This window comes from Sus scrofa, chromosome 13 (genome assembly GCF_054392235.1).
Source record: "Sus scrofa isolate SSC_HxYL_T2T_F1_AM1 chromosome 13, Sscrofa_HxYL_maternal_Yorkshire_Landrace_v2.0, whole genome shotgun sequence".
NCBI classification, from domain to species: Eukaryota; Metazoa; Chordata; class Mammalia; order Artiodactyla; family Suidae; genus Sus; species Sus scrofa.
The window spans coordinates 111451918-111467434 of NC_139395.1; the positions used below are offsets into that span (position 1 = coordinate 111451918).

A 15517-nucleotide genomic window follows, 5' to 3' on the forward strand; every position below is an offset into this window, starting at 1 on the left:
CCATTTTGTGGAGCTCAATCTACTGTGATGACACTGGTGCTGGGAAGCACCATTTTAGAATTCTCTCTGTAGCATATTGGCACTGGGGTGGGGGGGTAGCCCTGCCAACTAGAAGACCTGTAGCAGCTGCATACCTCTGATGCATGGGATCTAGTCCCACCTATCAGTGGGTTGTCAGCTGCCCTGTGCCACCAAGCCACACAAATAACCATGCAAGGATCTGGCTTCATGAACTAGTGGACCCGCACCAGCCAGGCACTCTTGGGGCACAAAGCTGTGTGGGGAGCCTGCCCCACCCACCAGTGGACCACAGCCACCACACAAGTCAAGGCTTTGTAGCTTGCTGGGCTGGGGTCAAGCCTCATCTATCAGTATACCCACAATATTTGGCCTCACCACAACAGAAGGGTGCATGTAGTCCACATAGGGAACATTTCTCTATAACACATACCTCTGATGATTAGAGGGCATGTGCTTCTGGGGCCTATAGGCGTTCTCCTACATAAAGCTACGTCTTCAAGATTGGAAGATGCATTCCACCTACTTAATACATGGAAATAAACAGAGAATTTGGCAAAATGAAGAGACAGAGGATTATGTTCCAAATGAAGGAACAAGGAAAAAACCTCATAAAAAGCACTAATGAATTGGATATAAATGAACTACCCAGTAAAGAGATCAAAGTAATCATCATAGAGATGCTTATTGAACTCAGAAGAGTGGACAAACACAGTGAGAATTTCAGCAAAGATTTAGAAATTATTAAAAAGAAACAAACAGAACTGAAGAATATAGTAACAAATAAAAATACACTAGAAGGAATCAACAGGAGGTTAGATGATTCATAGGAACTGGCTAGTGATCTGGAAGACAGAAAAGTGGAAATCACTCAAGCTAAATGGGAAAAAGAGAAAATAATTTAAAAAAATAAGGATAGTTTAGAAAATGTCAGAGACAACATCAATATTAATAACATACATATTATAGGAGTCTCAGAAGAGAAAGAAATTGGCAGAGAACTTATTTGAAGAAATAAGAGCTGAAAGCTTTCCTTACCCAGGGAAGGAAACATCCAGTTCCAGGAAGCAAAGTGAGTCCCAAAGAAGATGAACCTAAGAGGTCTACACCAAGATACATCATAATTAAAATAGTAAAAATTAGAGATTAAAAAAAGAAGATCTTAAAAGCAACCAGATAAAAGCTAGTTACCTACAAGAGAATTCCCCAAGACCATCAGCTGACTCCTCAGCAGAAACTCTGAAGACCAGAAGGGAATGGCATGATACATTCAAAGTTCCAAACAGAAAAAAACCTACAACCAAGAATACTCTGCCCAGCAAGTTTATTGTTAACAATTGAAAGAAAGAGTTTTATAGACAAGCAAAAGGTAAGAGTTCAGCACCAATAATCTGGCCTTATAGGAAATGTTAAGGGGACTTCTTTAAGTGGCAAAGAAAAGGGTACATCTAGAAGTAAAATTGTAAAAGGAAAAATCTCATTGGTAAAGGCAAAAATGCAATAAAGGATTGTAAAAGATCACTATGAACAATTATACTCCAATAAATTGGATAATCTAGAAGAAATTGATAAATTTCTACAAATGTACAATGTCCCAAGACTAAATCAGGAAGAAGTAGATAACAAGAACATACCAATTTCTGGCAATGAAATTGAATCAGTAATAATAATTAAAAAAAGGAAATTCCTGTTGTGGCTCAGTGGTAACAAGCCTGACTGGTATCCATGAGGATACAGGTTTGATTCTTGGCCTCACTCAGTGGGTTAAGGATCCGATGTTGCCATGAGCTGTGGTGTAGGTCACAGATGTGGCTCAGATCCCACATTGCTGTGGCTGTGGCATAGACTGGCAGTTATAGCTCCAATTCAGCCTCTAGCATGGGAACGTCGATCTGCTGCAGGTGCTTCCCCCCCCCCCAAAAAAAAGCACAAAACAAAACAAAAACACTCCCAACAAACAAAAGTCCAAAACCACATATCTTTACAGGTAAATTATAATAAACATTTAACAAAAAATTAGGATTTATCTGTCTCAAAATATTTCAAAAAACTGAAGAGAAAGGAAAGCTCTGAACTTACCCTGTGAGGTAGCATCATCACGCTGATATCAAAAACAGACAAAAACACCACACAAAAAGAAAATTGCAAGCCAAATTGATGAATATAGATTCAAAAATTCTCAGCAAAATATGAGCAAACCAAATTCAACAATATGTTAAAAAGATCATATACCATTCTATATTAACAAATTGAAGAATAAAAATCATCTCAATAGACAGAGGAAAAGCTTTTACAAAAATTAACATCCATTCACGATAACTATCCAAACAGAACTAAACATCCATTTATGATATAGAAGGAACATACTTCGACATAGTAAAGGATGTATATGACAGACTCATAGTCCACATCATACACAATGGTGAAAAGTTGAAAGCATTTCCTCTAAGATCAGGAATGAAACAAAGATCCCCATTCTCACCACTTTTATTCAACATAGTATTGGAGATCCTAGCCAAAGCAGTCAGAAGACAAGAAAAAGAAATAAAAAAGAATCCTAATTAGAAAGGAAGAAATAAAACTGTCACTGTTTACACATGACATGATACTATATATAGAAAATCCTAAAGAAGCCATCAAAAAACTGTTAAAACTAATAAATGAATTCATAAAATTTGCAGGATACAAAATTAACATGCAGAAATTTGTTGCATTTCTATACACTTAAACTTTCAGAAAATTAAGAAACAGTTAATTGTGCATGTGTGTATATCTCACATCTTTATGTATTTGTCTATTGATGGGCACTTATGTTGCTTCCATATCTTGACTTTTATAAATAATGCTGCTATGAACATTGGTGTACATGTATATTTTTGAATTAAAGTTTTTGTTTTCTGCAGATAGGTGCTCAGGAGTGGATCTGCTAGATCATATGATAGTTCTATTTTTAATTTTTTGAGGAACCTCCATACTGTTTTCCATGGTAGCTGCATCAGTTTACATTCCTTGTACCAAAAGTGTGCAAGGGTACCCTTTTCTCTACAACCTTGCCAGTATTTGCTATTTGCTGTCTTTTTGATGATAGTCATTCTGACAGGTGTGAGGTGATATCTCACTGTGGTTTTGATTTGCATTTTAATGATGATTAGTGAGGCTGAGCACTTTTTATTGTGTCTGTTGGTCATCTGTATATCTTCTTTAGAAAAATATCTTTTTGGGTACTCCGACCATTTTTTAACTGGGTTGGTTTTTCTTTGTATATTTTGGATATTAACCCTTTATCAGATATATTATTTGCAAATATCTTCTCCCATTTCAATAGGTGAACTTTTTGTTTTGTTGATAGTTTCTTTCACTGTGTAAAACCTTTTTAGTTTTATGTTGTATCATTTATTTCTAACCCTTTAATCTGTATGTGTCTTTGTAGTAGGTTTCTCATAGACATCACATAGTTGATTCATTTCCTGTTTGTTTTTTGGATCTACTCTGATAACATTTGCCCATGTTTTTTCCCTACCCAAGATAAACTACCCATTTCAATTCTTTCTTTTCAGTTTGATTATTTTGATGCTTTAAGATTCTTTCTTACGATGTTACCTCCATTTACTCCAGCCCATAATAATCTTTTTGATATCATATAGCACTTATTTTTAAGAAAACCATTTAGCGGGTAAGTAGGTCTTATTTTGTATTTTTGTTGGTGTTTGTTAAGCCTTTTTAATATGTCAAAATCCCTGAGGGCAGTGACTGTCTTTATCTTCCCCTATTTTACCCATAGGACCTAGCACCTAATGGTGGGTACATGGGAGATGTTTGCTAAGTTGCTGAGTGATTGAAATGTATGATATTAATCATGAAGCCAAAGTTTTTATATTACATTTCATTTTGATTTTACCACTATACATAACATAGAAATGTTTACACACCTCCTGAAAGGTACTCAAGCTTATGTGTTTTTCTGTATTACAAATGATATTCATGTCAAGATTGGAGAAATGGAACAATATATCTCTTGCTGACACCTCTATTTTCAATTAACAGTAAATGCATATGGGCCTCTAGATGACTGTCTGCCATGAATTGCATCATTTACACTGGTTTTTAATATGCCTCTTGGCATTTCAGTTTCTCTTCTCAGCAGGCAGCCTCTCAGGCTGAATCCTCTGATATTTGTACCCAAATAAATGCTTAGATTGCTGTAAAAGATATTCTTGCTTCTACGTGGTTTCAGATGAATGTCAATGACACATTGGAAAGTGCATTATTCAAATATAATTTAAATTATTGAATCATAACAATTTCCTAGAATTTATATTCCATTTTTATGTTAATTGACCTGAGTTTTTATATTGAGCTTTGTCACCTGTATATGATTACTCCTGAGTTTTGTCATCATCTGCTCTCAGAAGAGGAGAGATGTATTTCACCTGCTGCCAACCAGCAGGCACCTTATAGAATACCTGTTCCTGAACTCAGAAAGGGGAACAGAGAAGCAGAGAGAGAGGAAAAATGGAAAATGATTTATAACATGTTCCTTGCCCAAGTTGGGCATGGGATGTGGCAAGGAGGCTGGGGAGAAGAAAAAAAAATGCATGTTTATATGTGGTATTAGCTTTTAATCAAGACTCGGAGAAGGAGAAAAGGAATTTCACTTTGTAGTAATTATACATTTTTTGTGTCAATATTATGTAGACATGCTTAACATTTTTTAAAGTTTTTTTTTTAAATTCAGGACCCTTTGTGTTCGAAGACTCATACTATACATGAGATAAAGATAAGAGAAAATTACATTTATTTTCATGGAGAACATTCTTTTCCAAATTTTATGTTAGTAAAGGAATTGATTTTTTTCAGGGAATAAGAATTCATGTTTCAAAACATGTATTCATAAATGTTATGGATTACTTTTAGATGTTTTAGTGGCCATTAGAATGGTAGCTTTGAATTCCTAATTCCCTATTGAAAAATATTTGAATGATTACTTTATACATTCTGACTTATTGGCATGTTAATGAAAGTCCCCTGGTTATTGCTCAAGGAAGAACTCTCAAACAGCAATGCATATCATTATATGAATTTTAATCCTAATGTTGATCTAATTTAGAATCACTTTTATCTATTAGAAATCTTTTTTAATTTAGTGGAACATAATTATTGTGGTAAGGTGCTGGGGTCAAGGTATTCCTTCTGCCTTTGCCCTGCCTTTTCCCTGCCATTTGAAAAAACTCGGAGTTCCCTTTGTGGCTCAGCAGTTACAAACCCAGCTAGTATCCAGGAGGACATGGCTACCGTCCCTGATCTTGCTCAGTGGATTAAGGATCCAGTGTTGCTGTGAGCTGTGGTGTAGGATGCAGGCTCAGCTTGGCTGTGGCATTGCTATGGCTGTGGCATAGGCCAGCAGCTACAGCTCTGATTTGACCCCTAGTCTGGGAATTTACATATGCCATGGGTGTGGCCCATAAAAGCAAAAAAAAAAAGAGATTTAGGTTAACACATCCCTTCATTTATTCATGAACGCCTCATCATTTTCTAATTTTTTCCAGGTGGTATATCTTGAGAAGGACATTTGAATATTCAGTTGCATATATTTTGCATCATTCTTTTATTATCTTGACAAACTCAAGAGCGTTGTATAGTCCTTACTCTATTATTAATATGCAATTAGAATTGTGATAACAGTGGCTATAATGATACAATCAGGGAACAGAAAGAATGTCTTCGTTTCCAATATGTTCCTCTTCTAATATGTGGTCTAAGTTTATGTAGCTTTTCATTGTGTCTAATGCAACTATTCTACTGAATGCAGTCGCATTAGAGATGGTCAAAGAAGGTAGGAGAATTAGCAGTGAGTAGGGTATTGAGATAGAGAAGGGACAAAAGAGTAAAACAAAGCAGTTGGTTAACATATTAAAAAGCAACTGTACAGTTGGGGGGTGTGGTAGTATTTATGGCCAATCTTAACATCAGATTATGTCTCAAACTCTTGCTTGACTGGAAGTACAACCTTGCCAAGTAAAAGTGTTAATGCCAAATCCACATCACTCACTATGGCATACATGGGTCTGTGATTTGAGTTTTCCTCATCCTTTTGTTAATGACTTTGGTTTTGTAAAATAAATAATTTTGTGAAATGAGGTTAATGGCTTTATATATAAAGCCAGAAGATTATGGAGAGGCACAGAAAGAGAAACAAAAATAAAAGGATTGACATTGCCTAGTTAGAATGTTCAGCAGATTGGGTGCTGCTAATCTGAAGAAAGAGGTAGCTAATTAAATGTGCTGTATTCTATTGCTCCTCTTCTTTTGCTTAGATTTATTTGTTTTCTCTTTCTCTAATCCTTTGTTTTTAGCCTGTCTTTATTTTTTTAAGTTGTGTCTGTTAAAAGCCACATTTTCTTGGAATATTTGTCACCATTATCCTTTTTCGTTAGACTTCATCCAGTGTTTTTAGGTCTTTCTCACTGGCATTACATTCTGAACACATGATTTTTTTTTTTTTTAACTTAATGAAAAACTAATTAGAATATGAGCTGAAAAACATGTTATATTTATGCCTCTGAAAAAATAAATGTTAGTTTAACCTGATTTATAGCTCTTATTTTCTGAAATGGAAAACTTATTTTCTTATAAAAGTTAAATCCTAGACGTCTTTATTAATCTTGTTTTCTTTTGCTAGATATTTTATTCAGTCATATCTTTATATACAGCAGAATAGGTTATAATTTTCTCCATTTCCTATCATTTTTGAAGAAACAAAAAAAATTGGCTCTTGAAGTAAAACTCAAAATTGTCAATGAGTTAGAAGTTTGTCATTCAGTACCTGATTTACATTAATATTGGCCTGGAGTTTCATGCTGTTGTGAGAGGGAAGCTACAACTAGAGAACGCTCTAGGGTTAATAGCAAGAATTACACTTAAAGAATTATGTTTTGCATAGTTATAAGCATGTTTTGTTTGTCGCAATAGGAAAAAAAAAGCGACACCAACAACCACGCTTGTGCCTCTTTCCTTCATTGCATTTTCTTTTCTTTTTTTTTTTTCCCAATTCTGAAGCCAATTTGGAGGGAGTTAGAAGGAGATGAAAGAAATTTGCTGTGGAAGCTAGAATATTAAGTGCTTTGGCAAGCATTTGGATTTTTCTCTCAGGAGGAAAGGAGCAGCATGCCAAATTCTTACCATGCTGAAAGACAGAGACTAACTAGGATTGATTCTGAAAACATTTTATGCCCATGAAAACAAAGGTTTGTGAGAATTACCACTGAACTCTTTCCCTTTGTGAACTCCTGGGTTTTGCAAGGGGATTAAAAAAACAAAACAAACAAACAAAAAACCCATGTATTTGGGAATATGTATAACATTAATTTTTGCTTAACTTTCCTTCATGTGCTTGGAATGTATGGGTTTTAGCTGCTACTCACTTCCCTTTCCTGGTAAGGCCATTTTCCACTCCTCAATTCCTGTCAATTCCCATTAAGTATAAATTTAATCAAGGCAGAAGTCAAAATGCAATATGCAAATAAAAATCCATCTTTAAAGTGATATACAAATAAATAATCAAAAGTACAAAATCAGAGCAAAGTATGGTCAACTCCTTATTAGTAGCAGGATGAGAGTCAGGCGGCCTGTGTTCAGATCTCTACTAGATCCTTTCTGGTTGTGTAGCCTTGTTCAGCTTGCTTACCTCTCTGCCTCTTCATTCCCTTATCTGTCAAATGGTGCTGAGAATGGATCAGCCCCACAGGACTATTGTGATGTTTCATGTAAATTATGAAGCAGTGTCTGGAACTTGGTGAATGCTCAGCAGAGTTCATTATCATTTCTGTTGTTATTATTGTCATCGTTATAAAAGGTTCTGACCTGTAGGAAAATATATTGAAAAATAAACATTTTAATATCAATAAAATGGCAACATGTAAAGGAGCATGCTGAACTAACTTATTTAAATGCCAAAATGAAGAGAAATTAAATCTGGGAAGTTGTGATTGACCCAGCATTTACTGTATGACCTCAAAATTGAGTATTGTTTACCAAGAGAAATCTAACTTACTAAATATCTAAATGAGAATTTTTAATAAAGACTCAGTTTTGATTCATTGAGGTATATAAGAACAAACCAGGACAACAAAGCATTGTGTGATTCTTTACCAGTTTGATTTAATAACCCTTAAACCTAATGTTATACTTTTTAATTATTTCTAAATGTAAATAGTTCATACTAAGTATTTTTTTGAAGTTTGTAAGTGGTTATTAACATTTCCATCATGAATAATGCGGATAAACTTCAGCCCAGCTTTTTGTTCCAACAATCAGAAATTCCCTGTTAGTATATTTGGAATCTATTAAATTATAATATTGCATTATGTTTACCAGGCAACTCTAAGGTGTCTCTATGCAGTTACTTGAGATTAGCATTATCAGCCTACCTTTGATAGAGTATTACTTTGATAGAGGGTAGATAAAAAAAAGTGACAGCAATCTTGGATATGGGCAGTTGTTTTCTGAAAGTCATGCTTTTTTAACAAAGAGGACTGCAGTATTTATCGAAAGCTAGATAGCATCTTTATATATGTTTACATTATCACACTCCCGCAGAATTTTTTTATTTTATAAGTTTCAGCATACAGCATTATGATTTTACCCCTTATATGCTACAAAGTGATCACCACAAATCTAGTTACCATCCATCAGCATGCAGTCAACTCACTCATTTTGCCCACCCCAAACCTCTTTCCCCTTTGGTAACCACTAATCTATTCTCTGTATCCATGATTTTTTTTTATTTTGTTTCTTTTGCTATATATTCCACATATGAGTAAAATCATAAATATTTGTCTTCGATGTATTTCACCTAGCATAATGCCCTCAAGGTCCATCCATGTTCTCACAAATGGCAAGATTTCATTCTTTTTAATGGCTTAGTAGTATTCCATTGTGTCTACCTACTATAGCTTCTTTATCCATTCATCCATCAATGGACAATTAGGTTGTTTTCACATATTGTAAATTCACATATTGTAAATAATGCTGCAGTAAATGTAGGGGTACGTATCTCTTCAAATTAGTGTTTTTGTGTCCCTCAAATAAATACCCAGAAGTGGAATAGCTGAGTTATATGGTAGTTGTATTCTTAATTTTTTGAGGAATCTTCATATGTTTTCCATAGTGGCTGCACCAATTTACAGTCCCGCTAAAAGAATACAAAGTTTCTCTTTTCTCTACATCCGCTCCAACACTTATTATTCCTTGTCTTTTTGATAATAGCCATTCTAACAGGTATGAGGTGATATATCTCATTGTGTTTTTGATTTGCATTTCCCTGATTATTAGTGATATTGAGCACCTTTTCATATACCTATTGGCTATTTGTATTTTTTCTTTGGAAGAGTGTCTATTCAAGTCCTTTGTCCATTTATAAATCATTTTTTATATCAAATGTCCTATATAGTTTGGATATTAACCCCTTATTGTATATATGCTTTGCAAATATTTTCTCAGTCCATAGATTATTTTTCATTTTAATAATGGTTTATTTAACTGTGCAGAAGCTTTTTAGTTTATTATAGTCCCATTTATTTTTGCTTTTGTTTCCCTTCCCTTTGGAGACATATCCAAAAAAAACCATAGCTAAGAACAATGCAATGAAGTTACCACCTATGTTTTCTTCTAGGAGTTTTATGGTTTCAGGTTTTACATTCCAGTCTTTAATCCACTTTGAGTTAATTTTTGTGTATGGTGTAGTATAATAGGTCTAGTTTCATTATTTTGCATGTTTCTGCCCAATTTCCTCAACACCATTTATTTATTTTTTAATTTTATTAGAGTATAGTTGACTTACAATATTACGTTTCAAGTGTACAACAAAGTGAATCAATTTTACATAATACATATATCCATTCCTTTTCAGATTCTTTTTTTTTGTGTGTCTTTTTTAGGGCTACACCCATGTCATATGGAAGTTCCCAGGGTAGTGGTCGAATCAGAGCTGCAGCTGCCCGCCTGCATCACAGCCACAGCAACAGTGGATCTAAGCTGCATCTGCAAACTATACCACAGCTCATGGCAAGGCCAGATCCTTAACCCACTGAACAAGGCCAGGGATCTAACCCATGTCTCCATGGATAGTTGGATTCATTTCCACTGAACAATGAAGGGAACTCCCAGATTCTTTACCCATATAGGTTGTTGCAGAGTATTGGATACAGTCCCCTGTTCTATACAATAGGTCCTTATCTATTTTATATACAGTAGTGTGTATATGTTAATCCCAACCTAATTTATCATTCCTTCCACATTTCCCCTTTGATAATCATAAGTTTGATTTTGAAATCTGTGAGTCTGTTTTTGTTTGGTAAATAAGTTCTTTTGTATGATTTTTTTATTAGATTCCACATGTAAATGATATTTATGATATTTGTCTTCCTCTGACTTACTTCACTTAGTATGATAATCTCTAGGCTGGTCCATCTTGCTGCAAAGGGCATTATTTCATTCTTTTTTGTGTCTCAGTAATATTCCATCATATTTATGTACTTAATCTTCTTTATCCATTCCTCTGTCAGTGGACATTTTAGGTTGCTTCCATGTCTTGGCTATTGTAAATAGTGCTGCAATGAACTTACTTGGGGTGTAAGTATCTTTTCGAATTATGGTTTTTTTCTCTGGATAGATGCCCCAGAGTTGGAGTGCTAAATCATACGATAGTTCTATATTTAGTTTTTTAAGAAAACTCCCTACTGTTTTCCATAGTGGTTGTACTAATTTAAATTCCCACCAACAGTGTAGGAGAGTTCCTTTTTCTCCACACCATCTCCAGCATTTATTGTTTGTAGACTTTTTGATGATGGCTATTCTGACTGGTGTGAGGTGATACATCATTGTGGTTTTGATTTGCATTTATCTAATAATTAGTGATGTTGAGCATCTTTTCATGCCCTTTTTGGCCATCTGTATATATTCCCTGGAGAAATGTCTATAGATCTTTTGCCCGTTTTTTGATTGGGTTGTTTGTTTTTTTGATGTAAGTCTGCATGCGATGTTTGTATATTTTAGGGGTTAATACCTTGTCAGTCACTTTATTTGCAAAGATTTTCTCCCACCCTGTGGGAAGTCTTTTTAGTTTTTTTTTTTTATGGTTTCCTTTAAACCATTTGTTTATTTTGTTTTATTTTCATTACTCTAGGAGGTTGATCAAAAAAGATATTGCTGTGATTTATGTCATACAGTATTCTGATTCCTCCAGCTTTGTTCAGGAGAATTTATTTTTAAAAAATAAATCCAAGGAGTTCCCTTCATGGCTCAGTGGTTAATGAATCCAACTAAGAACCACGAGGTTGCAGGTTCAATCCCTGGCCTTGCTCAGTGGGTTAAGGATCTGGTGTTGCCATGAGCTGTGGTGTAGGTTGCAGACGCGGCTTGGATCCCACATTGCTGTGGCCCTGGCGTAGGCCGGTGGCTACAGCTCTGATTAGACCCCTAGCCTGGGAACCTCCATATGCCGTGGAAGCAGGCCCAAGAAATGGAAAAAAAAAAAAAAAAAGGCAAAAATAAAATAAAATAAATCCAAGACTACTAATGAATAAGAAAAAAGTACATATTTTTTCCTTTAGATTTGCATGATTCCATATTCAATAAATTATAAATACTATAGAACAGGCTCCATACTATTTCCTTTCTAAGAGTGGAACAATTGAAATATTTATTAATATTTTTTATTTGGATAAGGGAAGGAAAGATTTAAACGGCTAGCAAAAAAGAAGCATAATGTGATTGTTTTGTGGCATGCAACATAAGATTAGGTGTCAGTGAGGATCAGTCTGAGGAACCAGATTATCATCTGGGAGAACAGGTAGAATAAATTACACTTATCGCCTTCTTGAACTCAACTGAGCTTGGTTTGGTTTCTTATGACAAGTACTTAGATAGCTTCCCAGAAGGGGCTGGGGCCTAGAATTACACCCATCCACAGGCTAGAACTGGTGCTAAGGAAAACAACCTCAGCCTAATGTGTTGTATAGATGTCTTTTGTTACCTTCTCTCCTTCCACACACACTCCTTGGATTTCCAAGAAGGTTGAGGTATTGGAAAAGAACTTAACAAGAATAGTTCAAAGCAAAGTACTAATAACTAATAAGTTGCGGCAACAGATAACAGGGCTATGTTGGGAAAAACAAAAGTTGACTTAATCACTCAATCAGTGACAGTTAGAAAAGCTGAATTCTAAGACTGATCCTGGCCTAGAAAGAGAATATTAAAGGTCTAGTCTTGGATAAAGTTGCCAATAGAAGACAAGATTACAAGAAACCAAAATAGAAACCTATTTATTAATGGACATGAAAAATTCAGCAACAAGAATGAATTAGTTGGACAGAGCTGAGGACTGCACAGAGAGCTGGATAGGGCTGTTGAACTCGGGCCTGGAGTCAGAATTGTCCTAAGAGGCAAGAGAGAGGAGGAGAAAGGAGACAGGCCTAAGGGCAGGAGTTTGCGTTGCTAAGTGGGGAAATCAGGTGACATTAGTTGTGAGGTAGAATAAGCACTGATTGATGCTGTCAATCAATGAGAAAAATCTGTAAGTTGAGTTTTATAGGAGAAACAAGATTCTAAAGGAGAGGACTCAGTATAACCACTATGAAAAACAGTATGGAGGTACCTCAGAAAACTAAATATAGAACTATCATATGACCCAGCAATCCCACTCCTGGGCATCTATCCAGACAAAACTTTCCTTGAAAAAGATACTTGCACCCTTATGTTCACTGCAGCACTATTCACAATAGCCAAGACATGGAAACAACCTAAATGTCCATTGACAGATGAATGGACTAAGATGTGGAATATATACACAATGGAATTGAACTCAGCCATAAAAAAGAACATGATAATGCCATTTATAGCAACATGGATGGAACTAGAGATTCTCATACTAAGTGAAGTAAGTCAGAAATAGAAAGCCAAATACCATATCACTTATATTTGGAATCTAATATATGGCACAAATGAAATTTTCCACAGAAAAGAAACTCAGGGACTTGGAGAACAGACTTGTGGTTGCCAAGGGGGAGGGGGAGGCATTGAGATGGACTGGGAGTCTGCAGTTAATATATGGAAACTATTGCATTTGGAGTGGGTAAGCAATGAGATCCTGCTGTATAGCACAGGGAACTATATCCAGTCACCTATGATGGAGGATAATGTGAGAAAAAGAATGTGTGTGTGTGTGTGTGTGTGTATGACTGGGTTACATTGCTGTACAGTAGAAATTGACAGAACACTGTAATTCAAGTATAATGGAAAAAAATAAAAATCATTAAATAAATAAATAAATAAATAAATAAAGGAGAGGACTCAATGAAAGGATGGACTGATGGGGATGGTCTCCCCTTTGAATATTCCTGGGCCTAAGTCTCTATGGCAGTTTCATAGATGACTTCTGGTAGAGTAGTCTTTCTAAAATGCAAATCTGCCTTCTTCCTGCCTCCACCCTCCAGGAGCCCCATGGCACTGAGGGAAAAGTGCTCATTCCATAACATGGCTCAAATGATCTCCAGTTTGCCTTTGTCACTCCATGGGAGCCACTAAGAATTAACCAGAGTATGCCATCTCTCAGGTTTCTCAGCTTTGACTAATGCCCTTCTGAAATTCCTTGCTTTTTATGCCCTCTTCTGCTCTATGCTCACCCTAACTCTTCCTTTACCATTCTAATAACATTGACTGAATCCTCCTTTGTGCTCACATGAAATTTTATGCATGCCTGCTATTATAGTACTTACCTTTAGTGCCAGTTGATTAACCAACCAGTCTCCTGAATTATATGAAGTTCTTTGATGCATGAATAAATGAATAGATGAAACTCTGAGTGGAGAGAATTATTGCTAAGATTTAGCCTAGTTTGATGGTCAGCTTACTTAAAATGCCTCAGGCTTACTAATGATAGCTTCCTGTTTTCAGTGAAGGAGCTATCCAAAAACTTTCAAGAGGTCTTCCTAAGCTGACTTCTGTTTCTCAATGGAGCCCTTTGTGGAATACTGAAGGCTTGTAAGGTCAGGATATATAGGAAAATATCTGTTATTGAGGGGCTCTGGAATTCTAACTATGCCTTTAGTGTCAGGGGAGGTTTCAGGTTCTGTATTTTGGAGAGCTTAGAATCTAAAAGAAATAATGTAGTTTCTGTCTTCAAGACCCTGGCAGAGGAATGACAGTGGAAAGATCTTCCCTGGCTGTAATTTTTATCCATGGATCTTGAAGTCCATGGTGTGGGCTACCTGGGAAATATCTGAAGATAAGGTAGATCAGACTTTGTGGATTGATAATGTGACAAGTTGTGGGTATGAGGATATACTGGTCCTTAGCTCCCTTCACTTATCTTTTAGTTTGGCCTTACTGATCTTCAACAAGAAAAATATTACCATTCACCTTCACCAGGATTGCATGAGCAGCATCTTTAGGTGCCGTTCTATCACTCTTCTCTCATAATCAAAGAAACTGTTTAGGTCTGGGGTAGAAAATAGGTTTGGGAATCGTTAGCATGCCCCTATTGTCCCCTCCAGGTTGGGGACAGAATGGGGCACCTCAGCCTGCCCATGGAGTATTCAAAGTTGAAAGCAGTGGGCCAAGGGTGAACTTAGGAGGCAAAGTAAAGGATCTGGAGCTGGAAGCTATTTTGATTATCAAGAAAGTTTGTAGGGAAGAGCCTGAGGCAACCCCTGAAATGGTATGTAGGAGAAGAAAGTCTTTAATGGAGCAGACTCCATCCTGGGCAGAAGTCCCTCAGAAGGGCACAGCTGATGTGGCCAGATAGAAATCCTCTTCAGGACTCTCTAGGAAAAGAGAACTCTCTGCTCTTGTTGGGAGTACCTGCTATCTGCTTGACTTTCTGCCTTTTGCTGATAGTCTGATACCCTATTGAAATGAATGCCACTTTGAATAAAGGTAATCACATTGAGTGATTATTAATACTGAAAATAGAGCATTTTTCCTCAAAGTGTGTTCCAAGAGATTCCTGAGAAATGTTATTGAAAAAGTATTCCATGGTCAAATTTTAAGTTTGGAACATACTCTACCTCAATCTTCTATTGGTGTTTTGCTTTACACATTAGCACAGTAAAAGCTCTGACAACTCTTACCATAAATAACCCTATTATTTCCAATCTTAGTTTATTATTAAACTATTTTTGGGATGTGGTGGGGGCTTGCTATATAACATACTGTGACAATGCTAAAATAAGGGTTAATGAAACATTTGATATGGCAAAGGAACTGCTAAATATCAGGCAAAAAATTCCTTGATTGGAGCTAAAAGAAAATGGAGAACCTGGAGCTGAGATTCCCCAAAAGCTTTAAATAGAACATCTATCTATAAAGCATGTTGTGTTGGGCCTTTTGCATAGTTAGTGCTGATTCAGTTGTTGGGTGCTGTTATTTTGTTGTTGTTTAATGGGAAAGGCGATGAAAAAGGCCTATTCTTGCCAGCTGTGTGAGAACCAAATTGCTGTCATTA

General features: G+C 35.9%; 1 protein-coding gene across 12 annotated transcripts in view; it reads left to right on the plus strand.

Moving 5' to 3' along the window:
• LEKR1 (leucine, glutamate and lysine rich 1) overlaps window positions 1-15517 on the plus strand; it is a 307061-nt gene that overhangs the window by 52626 nt on the left and 238918 nt on the right. The gene's annotated exons all lie outside the window — the stretch shown is intronic.